Source organism: Tupaia chinensis, unplaced genomic scaffold (assembly GCF_000334495.1).
Source record: "Tupaia chinensis unplaced genomic scaffold, TupChi_1.0 Scaffold148049_1, whole genome shotgun sequence".
Lineage (NCBI taxonomy): Eukaryota > Metazoa > Chordata > Mammalia > Scandentia > Tupaiidae > Tupaia > Tupaia belangeri.
The window spans coordinates 2,279,463-2,303,277 of record NW_006207899.1 but is presented as its reverse complement, the minus strand read 5'-3'; the positions used below and the strand labels follow the sequence as shown (position 1 = coordinate 2,303,277).

Sequence of the window (23,815 nt, the reverse complement as noted above, 5' to 3'; positions counted from 1 at the left end):
TTAAACCCTGTTTTTGGGGTCCACCATGTGGCTTGCAAATACGTTTTTAGTATGCATATTACCTTTTCATTTTATTGATTGTTTCTTCTGCTGCATAGAAGCATTTTAGTTTGATTTAGTTCCATTTATTTCTAGCCTTAGCTTTTGATATCCAAAAGAATTATTGTCAAGACCAAAGCAAGATTTCCTATTTTCTCTACTAGGAACTTTATGATTTCAGTTCTTATATGTATGTCTTTTATCCATTAAACTCTACATCTTTCTTTCTTTACTTTTTAATTTGCTAAATTGTACATGCATTCACTGGAGAGAGAAAGACAAAAAGGCAGAGAGACAGAAAGAGTGAGAAAGCACCCTGAACCCCTTGCTCCCATTTCTCCCTCATTCTGATGTATTTTGGGCACATATGTGCCCAGCACATTTTTCAAACTACCACATAACAGACTTGAACCACACAATCAGTCATGTGGGATTCAGCTGTCTTAACCACCACTCCACTGGCTGACCCTTTCCCTTCTTTATTCTACTATTAAGCTCTGTGAGAAAAATGAAACAGTTTTCTGCACATACAGAACATGAAGGACTGTCATCAACTAATTTTTCTGCCATGCTTCTACATATTCATAACAATATTAAGTAGTGTAAAATCATTTTTGAATAAAATATTTTCAAGTATATTCCATTGTATTATGTTAATCAGAAGAATCTGATGATTCAAACACAGAAATTGAACATAGCCATTATGTTTTGCATTTTCATATCTATAAAACTGTCATGATTTTAGTTGACTTGCTTAACTTTCAATTTGCTAAAGTGTGCAATTAAAAAAAGGATATTAGATTACCTTATAGTGTATAAGTGGTTAAGTCAATTAGTAATTTCAAGGTGTGTTTACTAAATAAGAACATTTTAAGGATATGATATCACTTTAGTGTCTATCAATTTTATATAACATTAGTTCAAAATTATATCTCTACAAATTTTGTTGTTTGTTTATGAGTGTTTTACCTTTAAATATGTTTATTTGTACTGTTAATTTCTCTTTTTATAACTTTTCAAGCCAGTAAATTATAGTCCTAAGTCATCTGCTCTCAAGCTTTCTATTACTTTTATAAATTTATTTTTATTTCAATTTCTTTTATACATTCAATCTCATGTTACTTAGGTTACCAAGAGAATATTCCAACATATATACATTTATCACCAGTCCAGTTGACACTACTATAAACTTATCTTCAATAAATAATAATCCATTTCTTTGTCCCATAAATACGTTGCCTCTCTATTTTTCTCATTAATTTTGACTGTTTTGTACACACATTATGCCTTTTTCATTTGCAATGCCCACTATCTGCTTTTTCTACTTTTATCCATTCTTCAACACAAAATTAAATTGCTAGCTTCAATAAAACACCTTTTTTTAAAAAAAGATTTTTACCGACTGAGATAAATAAAAACAGAAAACCTCTACAGGGTCTTCATGCCACAATTCTACTTCCATCGAAGAAGCTAATCAGAAATGTTGGTATGTCCTGCATGTTCTGGTAAACCTGAAATGCAAACCAAGAGACTTCTATAAGACTCCATTGAGCAGCTGCTCTCCTACTGTCCACAGAACCACATTTGAGTCATATATGATGAGATTTTTAACATAATCAAGCATAAAAATAATTACCTCTTTTTTATTACAAGGGCACTTATAATTTCCCTTTTACTTTTTCTTATGCTTCTCTGTCCATGCTCTTTTTTACAATTACATTATAAGTTATTCTTCCTTAAGAAATATATCTTGATTTTTTTCTGTTCCCAATACAAAACCTCCTGTTCAATTAAATCTAAAATAGCTTTAAAAATAAGATTTATTAATTAAAAAGTAAAAGAAAAATCAATGTAAAGTCAAGTATTATTCTATTAGATAATAAGAGTGATGTATATAAATAAAATGAATGATAATATTCATAGTAGTTAGATAACTCATAGGTACCAATAAGAAAGCAAAAATCTTGAGAGGAAAATGGACAAAATTAACAAATAATTCACTGGGTGGATAAAAAGGCATATTGACTTTTTTTTCCTCATTTTCTTTTTGCATTACTCTCCACACTAACAGTGGTCAAAAATTCTCTGGTATTCCCAGATTAATTAATAGCTGAGTCTTTTACTTCTGTAGCATTAATTTGTTTCCTTATAAATTTCTTCACTTGAAATACTTAACTGTTCTTTCATTCATAAAGGATACATATGCCCACGCATGATTTCTCTGTTATTTGTAGCATCTAGTGGTCTCACTCTGTGTTAGAATCCCGGTTTCCATCAAGCACTCCTCTCACCTAGTACTTAAAACACTAACTCTAACAGAAGCTAACTCTCCCACCTGGCACCTACAAACAACTTTATAAAAACATCTTTTCATTTTTTCTCTACTTTTGTGATTTGCAAATAATTAGTATTTTCTCTCTCTTCCCCTTCTCTCCTTCTCTCTCTTTAATCTACACCTCACACCACGAGTTATAGACCCTCACTTTGATTACTAAAATGCCATGTAGAGTCCACAGTTTCTGCTACTACAAACTCCAAATGAGGTGACATATACCAAAATCTCAGAATGATACTTTGAAGCAGCACATTGGAATTGTGTTGAGGAGAAAATATCTTCCTACACTTCCCCAATAGCAAGAGGCAGCACAAATTTAAGAAAACAATGTGGCCTCCTGGTGCTTACCACAGGCTGTGTTCCTAACTGACTGTATAGAAGGAGAAGGCAGAGTAAATCTACCCCATACACACCTCAGCCCAGGCCCTGTGCCAAGTCTGTATTGTGAATGGGGAGACATGAAAAAAAAAAAACAGAAACATTGCAATTGATTTCTATGAGTAAACTCTCCTAGCTTTAACTTGGGCCTTTTTGCCTTTTTTATAAACTCTTGAGGGTGTTAAGCTAGGAAAGCCACACCTTCTCAAACAGAGAAGTCATGTTGCAAGTTGTAAAGATGTACAACTATTAAATGTAAACAGAAAGTAAAGAGAAAACAATTTTCTATTAAAAGAAAATGCAACTCAGGGTCCAGACGATAGCCATGGTACAATGGTAAAATGCAATCACCATTCTGCAAGGCTTTCCATATGGGAAGTTACCAGGCTCACATTAAAGGTTTCCCTGAGTACATCAGGCAGGTAGATTTTAGGTTAAGATCTTGTTGATGGTGGTGCTGTCCCTCTGTCTCTATTTTTCTCTGTCACTCTTGTTTATGAAAGAAATAACTAACTAAACATTTTTAAAAAGTTTTAAAATTCACCTTAAAATGCATAGATTATTTAACATCCAGTTTGCAATTTTGGAGAATTTGTCATCTTATACTTTATACATGGCTTCTTGGGGTCAGAGTTGAAATGTAATGGATTAAGTTTCATTTAAATATCATGGATTATTTTTTCATGTGCTTTTTGGCTGTTCATATATTTTCCCTTTTTATATTTTATTTTATTTTAAACTGCACACCAGTCCAGTTAAAGTTATTATCATACATGTTATCATCAATAAACAATCATCCATTTTAGTGTCCCTTAAATGTCTTGACTATATTTTCTTTCTTTTTTTTTTTTTGAGAGGCTTTTGCTATAGGGTGCATGTGCTCACCAGACAGACAGACAGACAGAGACAGAGAGACAGAAAGTGAGAAATCACCCCCCCAGGGGAGATGGCCATGCCGCAATCCCTTCTCCTCCATTCTCTTCTGGGGTCTTGGACAGAAATGCACATGCACCAAGTATGAGTTTTAAGTCACTGGATCTGAAACTTGAGCCACAGTTGACCACATGAAAGTCCAGTGATGTAACCATTATGCCATCTGCTGGTCCCATCAGTCCTTTATCTGAAGCATAGTTTGCAAGTATATTCTCCCATTCCAAGGATTGTCAATTCACTTTAATTATTGTTTCTTTTGTTACGCAGAATCTTGATATAAACTTGATATAACCCTACTTGTCTATTTTTGGGATTATTGCCCATGTTTTGGGCATCTAATTTAAGAAGTGTTTGCCTACTCAGATGTCTCCAAGAGTTTTCCTTGTCTTATCCACCAGTAGTTTCATAGTTTGAGGTCTTAGGTTTAAGTCTTTAATTCATTTTGAGTTGATATTTGTCAATGGTGAAAGGTGTGTTTATGTGTGTGTATGTGGGGGGAATGTCCAGTTTCATCTTTCTTCATGTGGACACCCAATTTTTCCAGAACCATTTGGTAAAGAAATTTTCTTTTCCTCACTCGACTTTAGTCTCTTTTGTCAAGAATCAGTTGGCTGTATTTTTGGGGAGTTATTTCTGGGGTCTTAATACTGTTCCATAGGTCTACGTGCACATTTTTGTACCAGTACCATGCTGTCTTGATTAACACAGCTTTGCAATATATTACAGAGTCAGGGAGTAAGATGCCTCTTACTACATTTGTCTTGCACAGTATTGCTTTGGTAATACAAGGATTGTTTATGATTCCAGACAAATTCTATACCTGGCATTTGATAGAGTGGACAAATTTGGAAGATTTACTGATAAGTGATGTAAGCAAGACTATGAAAGAGAGTCATTATATGTACCCACTCAATATATACTGAATGTCTGCACTCGATAGCAGGAAAAAAAAAAGATTAGAAGGTATAAAAGGATGGAGAGCAACCATGGATATAGGAGACAGTATCAGAGAAAGGTGGGAAATGGTGAATGGTGAGAAAAGGGGAATCAAGAGTAAAAAGAAAGAAAATTGTTGGGGATCTCAACAATCCATTATGTCTTTTAGACAGATCTTCTCGACAAAAAAATAAACAGAGAGATACAGGACCTAAATGATACAATAAATCAAATGGGCTTGACAAACATCTATAGAACTTTTCACTCTAAGACCACAAAAAATATACACTTTTCTCACCCTGGCATGGAACCTTTTCAAATATTTAGCATATGATAGTACACAAATTAAGTGTTTACAGATTCAAAGGCATAGAAACAATACCCAGCATCTTCTCTTACCACGATGTAATTAAATTCAATATTAACTTCAAGAAAATCCTCAAAAATATACAAACACATGGAAACTAAACAATCTACTTTGAATGCCTTCTTAACTACTAAAGAATTAAGTATAAAATTTTTAAAATTATGTAAACAAATTATAATGAATACATGAGTTTCCAAAATCTAAAGCAGTCATAAGAGGGAAATTCATAGCAAATAGTGCACGTAAGAAAAAGATGAAAAGGTGGCAAATAAACAACCTAAAATCATGCCTCAGGGAATGGGAAAAAATCCAAAAAGTGCCAGGAGAAAAGAAATAATAAAGATTCTAGTAGAAATAAATGAAATAGAAAATAAGCAAACTATACAGAATGAAAGCAAAAGCTTGTTCTTTAAAAAGATGAACAAGATTGACACACCATTAGCTAAACTAATAAAGAAAAAGAAAGAAAGAAACCAGATAAATGAAATATGTAATAAAATAGGCAACATTACAACAGACACAATAGAAACACTAAACTTCGTTAGAGGATGCTATGAGTGACTATGTGCCAACAAACAAGAGAACCTGGAGGAAATGGCCAAATTCCTAAATAAATATAATCAACAAGATTTATTCAGGGGACATAGAAAACCTGAATATACCCAAAACAAGCCATGAGATTGAGACAGTAATAAATAACCTCCCAACAAAGAAAAGCCCAGATCTGGATGGCTTCGTTTCTGAATTCTACAAAACTTTTAAGGAAGAGTTAACCCCTTTTTTACTCAAATTATTCCTGAATATCCAAAAGGAAATAAACTTTCCAAATTTATGTTATGAAGCCTCCATCACCCTCATTCCAGAAACACATAAAGACATGACAGAAAAGGAAAACTACACACCAATATCTCTGATGAATAGAAATGCAAAAATTCTCAACAAGATACTCCCAAATTGTGTCCAACAACATATACAAAGAGTACTAATTACAACCAGGTAGGTTTTATCCCAAGGATACAAGGGTGGTTCAACATACTAAAGATCATAAATACAATACATCACATTGACAGAAAGAAAGATAAAATAATATGATCATTTCACTCAATGCACAGAAAACATTTAATAAAATACAATATCCTTTCATAATTAAGACTCTCAGTAAGATTAGTATAGAAGGGTCATTTGTCAACACAATAACATCCATACATGAAAAACCTATAACTAACATTATATTGAATGGGGAAAAGAAAAAAACCTTTTTCACTAAAAACTGGTACTAGACAAGACTGTTCACTTTCTCCATTGCTTTTTAATATAGTGCTGGAAGTCTTAGCCAATGCACTCAGAAAAGAGAATATAAAAGACATTTGAATAGGCAAGGAAGAGTTGAAAATATATTTATTTGCAAGTCACATGATGGTATACTTAGAAGACCCAAAGTTTTCCATAAGAAAAACTTCTTGAAGTAATAAATGAGTACAGTAAAGTGTCAGGGATACAAAATCAATATCCAAAAATCTATAGCATTTCTGTGTATGAACAGCAGGCAGAGTAAGATAGAACTGAAGACAGTAATTCCATTTACCAAAAACTATAAGATACCTAGGGATAAAGCAAATCAAGAAGTTAAAGACTTCCACAGAGAACTATGAGAAGCTTAAAAAAGAAATTGGAAATGATGCAAAAAAGGAAGGACATACTATGTTCATGGATTGGAAGAATTAACATAATCAAAATGGTAATTCTACCCAAATTAATCTACATGTTTAATGCAATCCCAATCAAAGTACCAGAGACATTCTTTACAAATATAGAAAAGACAATCACAGAATTTGTCTGGAATCATAAAAGGCCTCATATTGCCAAAGCAATCCTGCACAAGAAGAGTAGAGTGGGCAGCATCTCATTCCCTGACCCTAAAATATACTATTAAACTTTGATAATCAAAACAGCATGGTATTGGCACAAAAACAAATGAGGTGGACCAATGGAATAGAATAGAGATCCCCAAAATAAACCTCAATGCTTTCAGTCAGCTGATTTTTGACAAAGTATACCAGTCAATTCACTGGGAAAAGGAAAACTTTTTTAGCAAATGATGCAGGAAAAAGTGAGTATCTACTTGCAGAAAGATGAAACAGAAGCCCCATCTTTCACCAGTAACAAAAATCAACTCAAAGTGGGTCAAGATCTTTACCTAAGACCTTAAACTATAAAACTACTGGTGGAAAACACTGGGGAAACTTGGAGACATTTGCTGAGTAGGCAAAGGTTTCTTTAATAAGACTCTCAAAGCACTGACAATAATTCCTAAAATAGACAAGTGGGACTATATCAGATTAAGAAGTTTCTGCACAGCAAAGGACACAGTAACAAGTGTGAATTGACAACACTCAGAACGGGAGAATATTTCTGTAAAATATGCCTCAGACAATGGACTGATAACCAGAATACACAGGGAACTCAAGCAGCTTATCTAAAAAGAAAAAAATCTAACCCAATTAAAAGATGAGAAAAATGACCTGAACAGAAATCTCTAAGCTATACATATGGGAGATGCAAATTAAAACCACATTGAGATACCATCTAACCCTTTCAGAACAGTGAAGATCAGAAATACAAAAAGTAATAATGTTGGCAGGGTTGTGGTGAAAGGGAAAATCTGTTACACTCTTCGTGGGAATGTAAACTGGTTCAGCCACTGTGGAAAACAATATGGAGGTTCCCCAAAGCTCCATAAATAGAACTACCATTTGATTCAGCAATCCCTTTTCAGAGTGTCTACCTAAAAGACAGGAGAATGCTCAGTCAGAAGATTGCTTGCAATGTTTATTGCAGTATTATTCACAATCACTAAGACATGGAACCAACCCAAATGTGCATAAACAGATGAGTGGATGGGAAAAGTGTGACACATATATGCTATGGAATACTATTTAGCCATAAAAACAAGACCCTGGCATTTGCTAGAAAGTGATCAAACATGGAAAATCTATTGCTGAGTGAAGCAAGCCAGGCTATGAAATAAAGATAGTGCATGTCCACTTAATATATACCAACTATCCACACTTTATGGTAGAGATTGAAGTATTGGAGAGCATAAAAGCAGTGAAAATATTTATGAATGCTGAAGACAGTGTGGAAAGGAGGGATTAGTATAGAGAATGAAAGCAAAAGAACAAATAGAGAGGCATGACATTAGTGGGACACAGAAATGGTTTATTACCTGTTGATGATAACATGTATAGTATTCTCAACTGGATTGGTCTGAAAATTATTTCATGTTGGGTAAATTCTCTTTACAAGTCAAATTATATATACTGATTGTTTAGAAAAATAGTGAGAATAAATAATAATAATTATCATCATTTGAAAAAATGATGAAAAGCTATTTTATGATGAATAACATGTGGATAGTAATGTCTTTGTCTTGACTGATATGCATGGTAATCATGCTGGATAAAGAAATGTAATACACTGTAGAGATACATGTGATTAAATGCACTATAGAGATACATGTGATTAAATGCAATATAAAAATTATGATAATAAAATTTAATTTAAAAAAGTTTTAAAAGAAAGAAACAAAACTTTTAAGGGACACAAAAATGCAAAATTATGTATTGATAATAATGTATGATAGTATCTTTGTATGGTAATATCTTTGACTGGACTAATATGCAATGTATTCACGCTGAGAAAATTCATTTTGTATGTACTAATGATATACAATGATTGAATGTAAAATAGTAATATCAATAAACTATATATTTTGAAAAAGTAATAAATAAATATCATTTATCAGCTATTTTTCTATGTTTATATAATGACAAAAATTCAAAATGCATTCCAAATATTGGTAATCTCTATTTTTTGTTGGCAAGAATACTGATGTTTTTATTCATTTTTTAAGTGTGATCATTCTTTACATTATCATCTAAACTTTCTAGAATTTAATAAAGAGGAGAAGGAAGGGAAAAGTAGGAGAAGAAAAAAAATAAATGAAAGAAAACTAGGTAAAATTCCATCCATGACAGTGGTCCTCAATATTTTGTTCTGAGTAAGTTGTCTTCCCTTACATGGAGAATGTGCTTTCTGCAAAATTTTAAAGCAATATGCTTAGGACTGGCCCTGAAGCCTAGTAGTTAAGGCTACAGGATCTTACATGGCTGACTAAAGTTCTAATTTCAGCTTTTGGGAACTTTGAAAATGTGCCAGGCACATGTGGATGTGCAGCTCAGTCTTAACAGGATAGATAAACAGAAGACTAGATTGTGGCATAACCATGCCCCATTGAGAGGTATATTCTACCCTCCTTCTCTCTTTCTAATTCAGTCTCTCTGTTTTTCTCTGTCAAGTACATATGCCTTCTGGCAATTATAAAAAGCAATATATTTCATTTTATCACCCTAAAAGGAAGGTCTTCCAAAGTCTGACTCTGGCATAGACTTCCCTTTTCTAATTCAGGGCTCATATAACCAGATATCCAATATCTTGATTTGTCTTCCAAGCACCATTTTCTCAATATGTCCAAAACCTGAACTAATCAATATGCCTGCAAGTTTGTTCCTCATCTGACATTGCATTTCTCAGTAAATGATCATTTTAGGGATGCAAGACTAAACTATGCTAGTCAAATTAACCTCTTTACCTCCCTTTTATACATTACCAGTCCTCTTATATTCTATCTCTAAAACATTTAATAATTCAGAATCTACAATCTACCATTCTTGCCCACAAAGTATAAAACAGCAAATCTCTAACTTAGGATATTTCCCTATCTCCGTTGATTCCTTCATACATTATGACTAGAAAAAAAATCTTTCTAAAATATATCATTCTTATCTTCCAAATGATTTTGCTGTCAAGTCTTGTAAATGATTTTGCTGTCAAGTCTTGTATGATCAACTCTTGATTTCTTCTCTACCAGTTTCATCTCTTACGTACTTTAGCTGCTATCTCTCTAATTTGCTTTCTGTTTCCACATCAATCCATCCTATTTCTTACTATTGTCTTTGTCTGAAACAGAATCCTTTCTCTCTTTCTTATCCATAACCTTGAATTCTTTTCATATTCTTATACTTATTATTCAAGTCACAGCTTAAATATTTCTTTTGGTATCTTTCCTAACTCATGAACTAATTTACTTTTCTTAGTATTTGTTCCAAAAAGACATTCAAAATATTTTAATTATGTGTTAAATGTCTTTACTTCCCTGCTAGAATATGCATTTAGTGTAAGTAGATACAATGTTTTCTCTTATTTATTATTTTAACCACAGTATAGAGTATTGCAAATATATTATGCTAAATAAGTATCTGTTGACTAAATGTGTATGATTGGGTAAAGTCTCAATGACTCAGTCTTTGAGAATAACAAAAATACTGCTCACTGAATTTTAAAAGCTAATTCTTTTATCAATTGATAAATAAAAATATTTTTAAAGAATATACTAACATAATTCCATGTCCAGCTTCCTCTTAATCTTTCATGAACTAGCTTAATTTTTTAGACATTTATTCTGAAAATATTTTATATGATTGCTAATATTGCTTGTTAGAATAAATTCATTTTTTAAATGAAGTATAGTATATCTTAAAATTATGTGTGTTTATTTTCTCTTACAAACCTCTGAGAAAAAATAAGCTGTACGGGAATTATAGTTTAGTCTACATCAATAATCACATAATAATAATTGTCATTCTACATGGTGATGTCATTGTCATCACATCCTTGTTCTTCTTGCTCTAGCTTCTGCACCCAGATGGCCAGGTTACAGCTCAGAGTCACTGCAGATGGCTTAAGGGCTTCATTCCATTTTCTAACTTTCAGTCTCACCAGTGAACCCAGAGACATATCACTTTTTTGCTGGCAGAAACGATGCCAAGCCCAGAAAATCTGTGCTTTAATAGAATGAGTGACTGAAATCTCTATTCTTCAAGGTTTACTTGAATAAGTGGGTTTCAGAAAGTCATTGAATTGAATATTATTAAGAAATTGTATGAGGATGCAAAAATATTTTTCACCAAAATAAACTTGAATTTTCATTCTACTGTTCTATGAAGTTTTTGAAGTCCCCTTATATGGGGGCTATGAAGAGAGCTAACATCTCTCAAGACAGTTTTTCTTGCTTACTTTTTCTTCATGTACAGCTTCCCACTACATAAAAAGTGGACAAACTAAACTTAGCTCACCATCTTCATATAAATGAGGTATCAGGAGCCCCTGAACAAATATTTGCCCCTAGATTCTCATTCTGTCCTCATCCTCCAACAAAAGCACAGTAAGCAAGTCATTTTCAAGACCAGGGAGGCTCTCATAGTCGTAAACAGTTGCCTTTGTTCCCAGAAGCAACAAACAGCTCCCAAAGCCTTTGAGCTTTTCTTGATGCCATCTACTTCCATGGTTGGCAGATATAGTCTAAAATTGACTTTTGTGTAATCCTTAGTGTCTTTTACGTCAAAAAGCAGATAGACCTTTTACAACTAAGAAGTGCACCTTCGGCCATACCAGAGAACCAGCTTTCAGAATTACATTCATAATGTTCATTGCTAATGTTTGCTTTTATCTATACTTAGGAAATGTATCTTTCATTTTCCCTTGAACACAAATAAATTCAGATCAAAAGGGTTAGTATCTTTTGAAGCATGTACATGACCAGAGAGTGCATGCATCAGAACCCAACCCAAATATTTAAATTCCCAAGAAACCCTACTACACAGAAGTTAACCAGGAGATCTGGGTAGGAATGGGTTGACGAGTTTCATCATTTACCAAGAGTGCTGATAAAAGAGGTAAATCTGTGAAAAGTTTGAGTTCTGGTCATGATCACCAATAACCCGTTTTACTTGAAGTGCACATGAGATGAAATGTGAGTCTGCCTGTAAATTTAAGCAATGTTTGATGGAAACATGAAACATCACTACACACTTGTATAAGTACCATTTACCTCACGGCATGAATAAATATGTCTGTGAGATGCAAAATGAGAAAAAAAAAAAAAGGTGTGCATGTTCTTTTCTACAAATCACTGCCCACTCTCAGATGCTACAAATAATTGAAATATACCCTCCAATTCTGTTTGATTGTTACCCACTTCCTTCATGTTGCCTAAGTAGATCTGTGTCACACTCTCCTAGTGAACTGCTAAAAGACCCTGAAGTTCCCCCATGCAGTTACAGAATTAAGCTAAAATACTAACTAGAATGACAGAGTTAGAGGACATATTTTCCATTAAAAATATAATTGAGCTATTACCTACCAAGAAACCAGGGCTAGGACTTTATTTAAACTTGCTTGGCTTTGTTCTGGTGTGTTTATTCACCAAAGAGCTTACTCCAAACCTTAGTAATTACCGAGGTTGTCTTTTAAATGTAAACATAAAATGTCAGCAGTTCATGCAACTCAAAACAAATTTGAAAATCCTTCCCTAATTAGAGAACTGTATTTTATTATTCTCTTTAGAATCACAGAAGATGAATGGTAAGGGAAAAAAGCTAACTATATAGAAGAGAAAATGAGGCACAGTTGTTCTATAAGGAGTCTCTGATTTCATTTCTCTCTCTGTATATCTTATTTATGAGGCATCATTAATACATAGTGGGTGACAGTTTTACACAAGACGATCTGAGAAAAAAGAATTTCTTGAAGAAAAACCGCCTTGTTAGTAATCCAGTGTTTTATCATTATTAGCTGTCAAAGGCCAAGTCAAAAATTTTAGTCTATACAATTATGCACAATAATATTATCTTTCTTAATACTACATTTTTGTAATATGGAGTTATCTCCTTTATTCATTTGGACATGTCAGGTTGCCCAATGGTACTTTCACTAAGTCTAAAAATTTAATAAGATTAAAATTATACTTTTAATTTCAAATATTTGACAATAAGAAATGCAATATTGTAGGTTTTCTCCAGATTATATTTCAATACTAAGAAACTTCTACATTTAATTGCTACCAATGGAAATTGCTTTAAGTTTTTCATTATCTGGTCCACTATTTGGGGCTCAACTATTCACAGCACTTTATAAATCTCATCCTATCTCAGTAGCCTTGTGATCTCAAGACAGTATCACCATTTTACTCACTTATTTGAAACACTTGTTACATTGAAAGGCAATCTCAAAATCCCCGATAATTTCACACAGGAGATTCGTATGCCTTTCAGATGCATCAGTAAGTGCATATTCAATAATTCTATTTTAATATTTATTACATTTTAGTAATATCTATATCTACTTATTCTTGATTAGGAGCTCACTGAAGTTAGGTTCATATATAAGTCTCTGTGTCCTCAGTACATAGCTTCTACTAAGACTCACTGAACAACAAACCCTAAGAAAAACAACTAGTAAGTGAATAAATCAATGTAGGATTATCATTGACCTCGATCTCATTCATTATTCACCAGATAATGGCAGGCGAAAGGAGTCTAGTTATAGCAATGTTAAGAGAACATACACATCTCTGCTGGCTAGCCTTTCATTTCTTTTTGCCAAAAAATATTGTACCTATTATCATTTAAAGGTCAATAATCATTTGAATTTTGCAAGTATAATTAAAATGGTGCTGCTAACTATGTTCCTAGAATCTATAGTCATCCTAGGCATTGCAGCAAAAGAGGAAAGGACATTTGTGAATACAATCATGTGACATTCAATAGCACAATGGTTAATTTGTGCGTTTGTGTTCTGAACTGTGAGACGCATAATAGAATCGTGGTAATATTTATCTAAAGGGTTGCCATGAAACTTCAATTAGTTAATGTCTATGAATAACTTTGAACAATGCCTGACACATGCTAAGTTTTATCTATCTATTTATCTTTTTTTTTTTTTTTTTTTTTTTGCCATAGGGTGCGTGTGCTTGTCAGAGAGACAGAGGCTGAGTCAGGGAAAGTGGGAAACACTGCACACATACACACACAGAGTCAACCTGCCCTCAATAGTGGCTCTCACCATTTACAAATTTTATATTATTAAGTGTAAGAAAATTTACTGCTCTATTTATATGTGTGTTATTTCCCTTCAAATATATTGGTTTGTCCACCACATGTCTTGGCACAAAAACCATGCTCCATAAAGCTTTGTTGAGCCAAACTTAATTAAAGGTGAATCAAACAAAGTAAATACAAAAGTCCTTAATGTAAAGATGAAATTTTAAAGGTCTAGGATGTCAACATACATAAATACAGTTTAAGAGCCACGGGCCCTGACTTATGGATCACTTGAAACAACAAAAACAACAAAGTCTCTTACAATCTACTCTTAGAACAGTTTTGGGTTCTAAAAAACCATTTACCTTGATTGCTAAAGTTAATGATAATATAATTCTAGCTCTACTCTTTTAACATTTAAATTTGGGGCCAGTTCATGGCCATGTGGCTGGAACCCATGGGGCTGACTGTAGGATTTCAGTGTAGAGCCAGCAGCTTGTGACCATGTGTGTGTGTGTGTGCAAAATCCTGACAAAAGGGTGAGATGGGAGAGAAAGGACTATGTCATGACCATGCCATATGGAAGGTACTATTTCACTTTCCCTCTTTCTCTCTCTTTATCTCTCTCTGTTTCTTTGCAAGTGCACCTGCCCTCTGGCAAATTAAAAACAAAAAAAATCAGATTCTCAAACATTTTCTGACACAATAAAATGGAAACATAAAAATAAAAATAGGAGAGTGGGATATAGGATTTTTGTAAGCAATGCCATATTTTTATATTATTTCTATTAATATTGTTGTTCTCAACTATTGTGAGTTAACAATGCTATACATATCAATAAAATTTAATCCCCAGATTCTAATGGGAACCCACTATTGGTCAATTTATAAGCTGGCAAATAACACATTGAATGAGTTTTCTTAATTTTCAGTGATTCTAAATTGTCAGCTTCTGTGCCTCTTCCTTTAAAAGAATTAATCATTCTTTCATTTATAGCTGTTATTTGAGTCATAGTAAAAAGAAATTTTAACAGAAAAGAGAAAATTAGATGATCTTATGTCACCGGAGACTGTAGCTCGAGTCTGCTTTGTAGATTGCTAGTTTTCCTGTCTCTGAATTTAATTCAAGGGCAGGAGGATATTCAGAATTAAATAAAATTGGAATTACAAAATGAACTTCCAATAAAACTGGCAAATTAGTGATTTTTTGGCCTCACTCTTTTTTTTTTCCTTCTCCAAGTCTTAATTATTCTCTGTTGTCCTGAAATCTCCTGAGTTCAGTATAATCATGTATAATGTGTGGAAACTGTCAAAGATTGACTGCAGGCAGAAATATGATTTTCTTGCTCTCTTTACATGATATGATCTAATTATTTCTTCAAAAGAGCTCATATGACTGATGATACCTCTTAGGAAAATTTACTAATTTAGAGGTATGTATTTCTACTTTTATTCACAGTAGGCTTTTATATTAAAATAGTAAGAAAAATAGCAAGTGTTTAAGCATTTTTTTTTTCCCGAAAGATACTCAGGCTCAGATCTTTTTCATAGTTTGTGTCATGCTCTGCTTTTTAGAAACTCTTCTACAAAGATAGATGTACTGTCTTGGCACTGTCTTTCATTTGCTATTCTTTTACTGATATCCCTTTGAGTCTAGTATATGAGTTGATGCTATAGCTTGCAAAATAAAATATTATTTTTTCTATGTGAAATATATAGGTTTGAGAATTTATTAAAACAATAAGCAGTTAATAAATTTCCAAGAATTTATACTTTCCCAAATATATTCTACAAGTTGGGAATTCAGATTGCTTTAATGTAAATTTGTCTGTGTACATCTCTGTATATCCAGGCTGTCCTCTAGACAGAGGGAAGATGAGTAGGATCCTGGAGCCTGCTCACACAGCTTCACAAGATCCAATTTTACACATTTCTTCCAACTCCAACATTCAGCAGTGTTACATCTGTGGCTTGAAATTGGCTACGGTTTGAGTATTTACAGCAAAGAAATCTGCAAACAGCTTAAAATTGGTTTCAGAGAACAGTTGTCAAACATTTACTAGCACAGCATTGGTGAGACCACAGGCCAAAAGGAACAACCCTATAACTATGATTTTTTGAACACTGATTTTAAAGTTATTTAAGCCTAAGTTTGAAGGAAAATATTGGGTTTCCAGGCAAGTCATGGGTATTTTTTCTGTTTTTCTATGCAATAAATGCATCTAAACTTTGGTGATAAAAATATGCAATTATTTCACTATATCTGCATGTTTACACTGGCAGCTAGATACTCTTTTCTTCTGACTAGAATATAGACATAATCAAGTCAAACTAGAATTTTACAAAAGTCAGTTTGTCTTCCATACATGTAATTGGCTTCACATTCTGCCTTCCTCCATAAACACAAATAAAGGTAGCATTTACTGAGCAGCTCCTATGCCATAGGAAATATAAAGTTACATGTAAAATTACAAATATAAGTATGTAAAAGATTGCATGAGGTTAGTAAAATAAAAATAACAAAATTAAAAAACTTTATCATTAATACCATTCTTTTCAGGCATTTGAGCAACTGCATTGTTTATTGTGAATCGAGGATTTTATTTAATGATTAGAAATGGAGTCAAAGACTCAGTGGCTTGAAACTTGCCTGGTGCATATGCGTGTGTGTGCGTGCATGTCCAAGATTCCAAGAGTAGAATGGAGGAAAAAGGATTGCGGTGTGGCACTTTCTGTCTCTTTGTCTCTTCAGAGAACACATGCTCTCTCTAGGCGTGCATCTCTCAAAAAAAAAAAAGAAAGAAAGAAAGAAAGAAAGAAATGTAGGTGAAAGTGTGTGTTTTTAAAAAGATCAATAAATAATGTGTGTGTGTGTGCACTTAAGATACTGGGAATAGAATGGAGGAGAAGGGATTGCAGCATGGTCATCCCCACTGGGGAGTGATTTCTAGCTTTCCCTCTCCCTGTGTCTGTCTCTCACCAGTGAGCACATACACCCTAAGCAACAAAACCTCTAAAAAGAAAGAAAGGAAGAAAGAAGAAAGAGAAAGAAAGGAACGAAGATTCTATTTTCTGTATGACCCAGTCTGCTTTTAATACTTTCAAGGGGAAAACAGTATAGAAAGTAAACATAGATACCAGAGACAATGTGGGAAGGGAGTGGGAGATGGCAGAGGGTAAGAGATAGGGAATCAAGGATGTGGGGGGAAGGCAAAATATATAGGAAACTAGAAATCAAAAATTATTTGTTGACAATAACATGTATGTTGATGTGCTTGATTGAGACAATATACAGTGTACTCCGGATGGAAAATCTCATTTTGTATGTTGTAATGATGTACAGTGAATGAATGTAAACAAATATAAATAAGACATTTAAGAAAAAGAAAAGAAAGGAAGGAAGAAAGAAAGAATGAGAGACAGGAAACAAGGAAGGGAGGAAGGAAGGAAGGAAGGAAGGAAGGAAGGAAGGAAGGAAGGAAGGAAGGAAGGAAAGAAGGAGAAGAAAGAAAAAAAGAAAGAAAGAGAGAGAGAGAGAGAAAGACTTCTTAAAGTTTATTCACTTACTCTGTAAGTACTCAAGTTTTAGGGTTATTATTAGGCTCTTGAATCAAAAACTAAAATCTTTATACTTGCCAATGTTTTGATGGGTATGAAAGTAATTAAGAACTATAGATACTCAAGTATTTCTCACATTAAGATAGACTTCAATAAATTTTTGATTCAAAAAGATAGGGTGATTGAGTGTTTCTCAGAAGATTTAGATTTAGTGAAGATTTCAGATGATATAAGTCTTATAAAAAGTTCTCAGAAATGTTTTAAATTACTTATTAATTGTATTATGTTTTATTAACACTTATGTGTTTTTAGAAAACTAATTATGCTATTTTTATTTAATTTTATTTATTATTACCATAATCTTGTTTTTTTTACATTGAATCACATATATCTTTATAGTGTACTACATTTCAATTTTGCTATTTTTTGAAGTAATTATTTGTTTAATTTTATTTATTATTATTTTTTAAATTTGTTATAGGGCATGTATGCTGAACAGAGAGCAACAGAGAGAGAATGAGAAAGCAAGTCGCCAGATCCAGGACTCAAACCATGGTCAGCCATATGGGAATACAACACCTTAACCATCCTGCCACCTGCTGGCCGTAAGTATACCATTTTTAAGTGCACATGCTGTAGAGAAGCACAACTAACTGTAAACTGCAGACAAAAGTGTAAATATAAGAAACACTGCCATGGGCCTCGAAATTCTTACTCTACCCTTTCAGGTCACATTAATCTTGGCCTCATCTGATTCCATAGAGTAAATCTTTCCATTGATATTATGTCATCCTGGGCATTTCCCAGGAGTAAGCAATAATTTTCTGGAGATTTCTTTGAGAAACACAGTATGTTTTCCTGATCTACAATCTAACTTGCACAGAGCTGAAACTATTGTAGTATTTATCTTTTTGTATTTGAATGTAACTTGGTATTTGCCTACAGATTTTAACAAACTGTTTTTCACATAAGCCAAGTTTAAAAATTATTTATGGCTTATGGTAGATGCAGTATATGTGGGATTGTATATGCACACACACGTGTGTGTGTGTGTGTGTGTGTGTGTGTGTTGTGTGTATATAGAGAAAATTCTTTAAAATCAAAACCTTGTGTATGAATTGAGCTGAAAAATCCTGGAAGAACAGTACATAAAATTTTTGCTAAAATATTTTCTGTTCTAAAAGTCTAAGAATAAGATATAGTTTATAAAAAATACAAAATATTTTATTGCAAATTTATAAAATAAAGTTTTAATTAAAAGTTTTTGAAGCAAATTTTCAAAATAATATTTTACTATACATTTCTTAAATTGAAATGGTTGATAATAAAAGTATTTTTATTGCCTAAAATGTAAATGCTCATAAAACTGAAGAAAATGAAGATTATTCATAATTCTATTTCTCAGATATAAATCCCATTAAGATGGAATACTGTCTCATTTTCTTTCTTTCTTTCTCTCCCTCCCTCTCCTTTTTTATTGTATGTGTGAATCTATCTGGGGACTCGTGTGCTTAATGTGTATGTGTATGTGTGTAAGAATATGGATATGGATTGTGACAATATTGTATACATACTTTAATGGTTATACCCTAATAATTTATGTAAAGTATCATTAGTGATTATACCCTAATAGTTTATGTAATATATCATAAGCTTTTATTTATTAATAAGTACTTTTTTGATAAGATTTTTGTCATGGGTCACGTGCATGCACCAGAGAAGAGAGGGACAGAAGGACAATGAGAGGGTAAGTGAGAAATCACCCCTGAGGGAGCATGACCACACCACAATCCTTTCTCCACCTGGAATCTTGGTTATACATGCATATGTGCCCAGGTTGATTTCCAAGCTGCCAGGTCTGGGACTCAAACTGCCTTCGACCATGTGGGAATTCAGCCCACTCACCACTATGCCACCTGCTAGTAGTACCAATCAGTACTATTAATAAACATAATTTTAATGGTTATACAATATCTCATCATATAAACTCGCTATTTCACCAAACCCCAAATGTTAAAAATGTAGGTTATCACTTTTTCTATCATAATAAAAAGGTGTATAGGTAGTAAATATAAGTAATGGATTCATTTTCATGTTTTTCTTCTTTGTTATTTTTTTACATTATTCTTTCTTTTCATCTCATATGTCACTATAACAATACAATTTTAATTTCCAAATTGTGTTAATAACATTTCAGTAGTGGTCATGCTATTTGTAGTTTTACTCTTAAAATTCTTAGACCAAAATCCATAGCTGGTTATACTTCTGGAAGAAATACTGTAAGAGAATTTGGCACCCAAATGGAAAAGCAACTTACCACAGGAAGTTTTTTCACAATTTAGAGTCACTTTTTGGAATCATAGCAGGATTTCTGTTTCTCAGTCTGAAATAAGAGATAATATTCTTAAAGTAAAAGCAACAAAGCAACTGATTTCACAAAGCTGCATTTCATATAAACACTAAATAAAAATTAATTTCAGCTGTCTGTGAGAAAGAAGTCATTTTTTTTTTTTTAGATTATTGCTATAAGGCTCTTGTGCTCTCCAGAGAGACAGAGAAGAGAAAGAGAGAGAGACAGAAAGCGAGAAAAATCAACTCTTGGAGAATAGGCACAATCCCTTCTCCTCTATTCTCCTCTCAGGATTTTGGGCACATATACACAAGCACCCTGCATGTGTTTTAAGCCACCAGATCTGGAACTTGAACTGTTAGTCAACTACATGGGAAGCCAGCAACATAACCATTTACATCATCTACTGGTCCTTGCAAAGTCATTTTTGAAATGCCCTTCAATGTTTTATCTTCATGCCAGCAGGTGGTGACAACAGTTTAAGTCCCGGAACTGGTGGCTTGCTTTCTCACTTTTGCTCTCTCTCTGGTCAAACTAGGAAAAAGAATAATAATAGATAAAATTAAACAAATAATTTTCAAAAAATATTTTATCTTCTTATAAAGGTTACAGTAAAAATTATTTTAGGATAAAAATATGCCTATATTTTATTTTGAAGCTCGAAACTCAGTTAACAAAGAAAAAAAATAAAAGAATTAGATTGCCTATAAGTGTAGTGATTTATAAATTCAATTATTATAGAATATTAAAGTCATTTTGTTGTTCTAAGAAAGTAGTCAAATGTAATTGTAAATATTAATGTGTATGTGTGAGTGCATGTGGATGAATTAACCAGCATTTAAACTTTCAGTGATATTAGGTAGATAAATAGATGGTAGATCTTCAAAAAACAATATTAATGAATATTTTTGTAGCTTAATTATAAAGTAAGTTAAAATCATTGAATCATGAAATGCATAGAATTATGAAACTGGATGAATCCATGTAAAGAACATAATTTAGCTTCTTTATTTTACCAATTTAGAAACTGAGTTTTAAAAAAATGAATGTCAATTCATCTGAAGCTTAAGCAATTTACAAAGAGTAAAACTTTCACAATTAAAATGATTTAAATTTAGAATAAGTTTGGGGAAAATTCAGTGACAGTTCAGAGTAGACCTTATGAAAGTTGCAGTTTAGGAGGAATCCTGCTATTCTCTTAAGTTTCTCTCTTAAGCCTGTCTAGTAAGTCAATGTGTGTAATGCACAAGAGTTTACCTGCATTTCTAATATGATAAAGTTAAGTGAAATGTGAAGATTTCAGAGGGCAGCTATAAATGTCATCCTAAGTAGAGTTCGAATACAGATTAGGAACCATTTAACCAGTTAGAAAAGCTAATGGAAAGGTCATGCTACTCACAAACCATGAGGATTTCAATTATTCTGACATTTCCTCCAGGGACATGAAGTTCACGATCTCCAAAAGCGCATTTTGGTTCTATTTCAAAGAACTGGAAGACATTTCTTTTTCATAGTCCATGACCAACTAATAAGACAAGTGATTAGAGAAGAAGCCATCCAAAGAAGCTGGGGAAACTTAATGAAATTACTTGGCACTGCTTAATTTGGAAGGTCTACTGATTTCATCAGATCTAAAATAGTTTGAAGAATACAACTTGAGAAAAAAATATTGAAGCCTGAAGGAGGTATGCTGAGCATTCCATACAAAAGCATTTTATTTTATTTGTTGATATATTTTATTTTTATAATTTGACTAGATAAACACATTGCTATTTTTGCAAAATATGACTTCATTTTAAATTCAATAAGGCCTATGCCATCTTTCATAATCAATAAGAGTATTTGAATGAAGCCTAAAAAACTCTTTAAAAAAAATTGCTATAGGACATATGCATTTGCCAGAGGTAAAGAGAGAGAAAGTAAGAAAGCAACCTCTGGGACCAACAGTTAGCATAACGGCTATGTCGCTGGACTCCCATGTAACTGACCGCGGGTCCTGGACCCAATGGCTTAAACTCACGCCAGGCGCATGTGCATGCGTGCCCAAGATCCCGAGAGGAGAACTGAGGAAAAGGGATTGTGGTGTGGCCATCCCTCCTGGGGGGTGATTTCTCGCTTTCTATCTCTCTGCCTCTCTCTGTCTTTCTGCCGAGAGCACGTGCCCTATGGCAAAGACCTCTCCAAAAAAAAAAAAGTAGAAAGCAACCTCTGTAAGGGACGGTCATGCTACAATCCCTTCTTCTCCATCTCCTCTAGGGATTTGGGGCATGCGCACTCATGTGCTGGGAATGTTTTTTCAGGCCTCCCAAGCTGAACTTGAACCACGTTATTGGCCACGTGAAATCCAGCCATCTTAACCACCATGCTGCCTGGTTGGCTAGAAGAAGTCTTTTAATGCTGTCTTCATAGTTCTAGAAGGGGATATCATGTTTTATTTTCATTAAACTATGTTAAGAAGAGTTGGATAGTTTCCTCCCTCTCTACAGGTACATGTAGCAGAGTAACTTCCCAGGTTCAAAGTATTCCATTTTGAATGTTAGTCTCTGGAATGCCTGCTTCTAACCAATTAACCTGATTCAGTTATAAGGGGTATCTTGCTCAGTACTCTCTCAATCAATAATTATAAATGTCATTCAAATATCCTTAAGGCAACCAGGCTATAAATGAGGAGAGTGAAAAAACTTTGTCAGCTTCTAATTCTGAATCTCATTTTCCCAAGATGTTTGCAGTGGAGTGCCGCTGGGAACATTCAGGAAAAGGAAATGCTGGACATTTGGAAGAGCTCACTGATGGTGTTGCAGAACTTCATCTTAGATTCACTGAGGGCTGCACTTATCCATCATTTACTCTAAAAGTTTAATAGGAAATTCTCTTGTGGGATTACATCAACCCAGAAAGAATCTACCCAGCAATTTAAAAATATGCTATATTTGCAAACTAAACATCTGATAAGCGGTTAATGTTCAAAACGTATAACAAAATTTCACCATATTGAAATGCTCACATTGTAAGCTAAACAATGTGATTGAATATATATACAAAAAAGAAATAAATTAAATAAAAAAATAAATAAATAAAATAAAAATTAAAGAAATAAAGCAAGTAAAAAGACCTAATAAACATTTTACTAAAGAAAACATACAAATAGCTAACAGGATTATGCATCACACCAGATGCATGTGTGTACATGCCCCAAATCCAGAGAGAACAATGGAGGAGAAGGGATTGCTGTGTGGCCACCGCCCCCCCCATACACACACACACACACACACACACACACACACACACACACACTGGGGATGGGGATTTCTTACTTTCTGTTTCTCTGTCTCTCTCTTTTCTGTTTCTCTGTCTCTTTCTCTCTGGCAAATACATGCACCCTATAGCAAAAATTTCTCAATAAACAATAAAAAAGAATGACTACTCATCCAAAATTAAAAGATAAGTGATGGTGAAAACATAGAAAAGAGAACATTTACATACTGTTGATGGAGATGTAAGTTAGTATACACTTTATGGGAAACAGCATACAAATTTCTCAAATAATTAAAAATAGAACTACTTCTTGTAGACAAAGACACAGAAAAGTGCAAAAAATAAATCCTCTTTTGCAACCCAGAACTCATTGTTTAGTATGAGTTTTGATACATATAAGAAAGACTATTAATACATAAGATAGTTCAAAGTTATTCATATCAATAAAAGTTGATTCTAGAAATGAAGGATTTTTAATAATTAAAACGTATTGGACATGAGGAAAATCTCAATTATATTCTAATTCATAAGTCGACAGGATATATTAAGATTATTCTTTTAATTTATTTTAAGGCTTTTATCTTGAGAATGTCTGGAATTAAAGGTATTGTCACATCCCACAGATACTGAGGGACAAATCTGAACTGATTCCTGTGTAGAAGGTGTCAGAATTTGAAAACCAGGCAGATGCAGCCATTCTAAAAGTAGCCTTGAAGTCAATTATT

General features: G+C 33.3%; 1 non-coding gene and 1 pseudogene across 1 annotated transcript; both read left to right on the top strand.

Annotated features, from left to right (window-relative positions):
• The first annotated feature begins 2,705 nt into the window (after positions 1-2,705).
• Positions 2,706-2,836, top strand: LOC114006446 (small nucleolar RNA SNORA51). The gene has a single exon (XR_003548159.1). It is a non-coding gene; the product is annotated as a small nucleolar RNA SNORA51 (small nucleolar RNA).
• A 20,553-nt stretch (positions 2,837-23,389) lies between these two features.
• LOC114006448 (uncharacterized) lies at positions 23,390-23,500 on the top strand (annotated as a pseudogene).
• Positions 23,501-23,815: the final 315 nt, after the last annotated feature.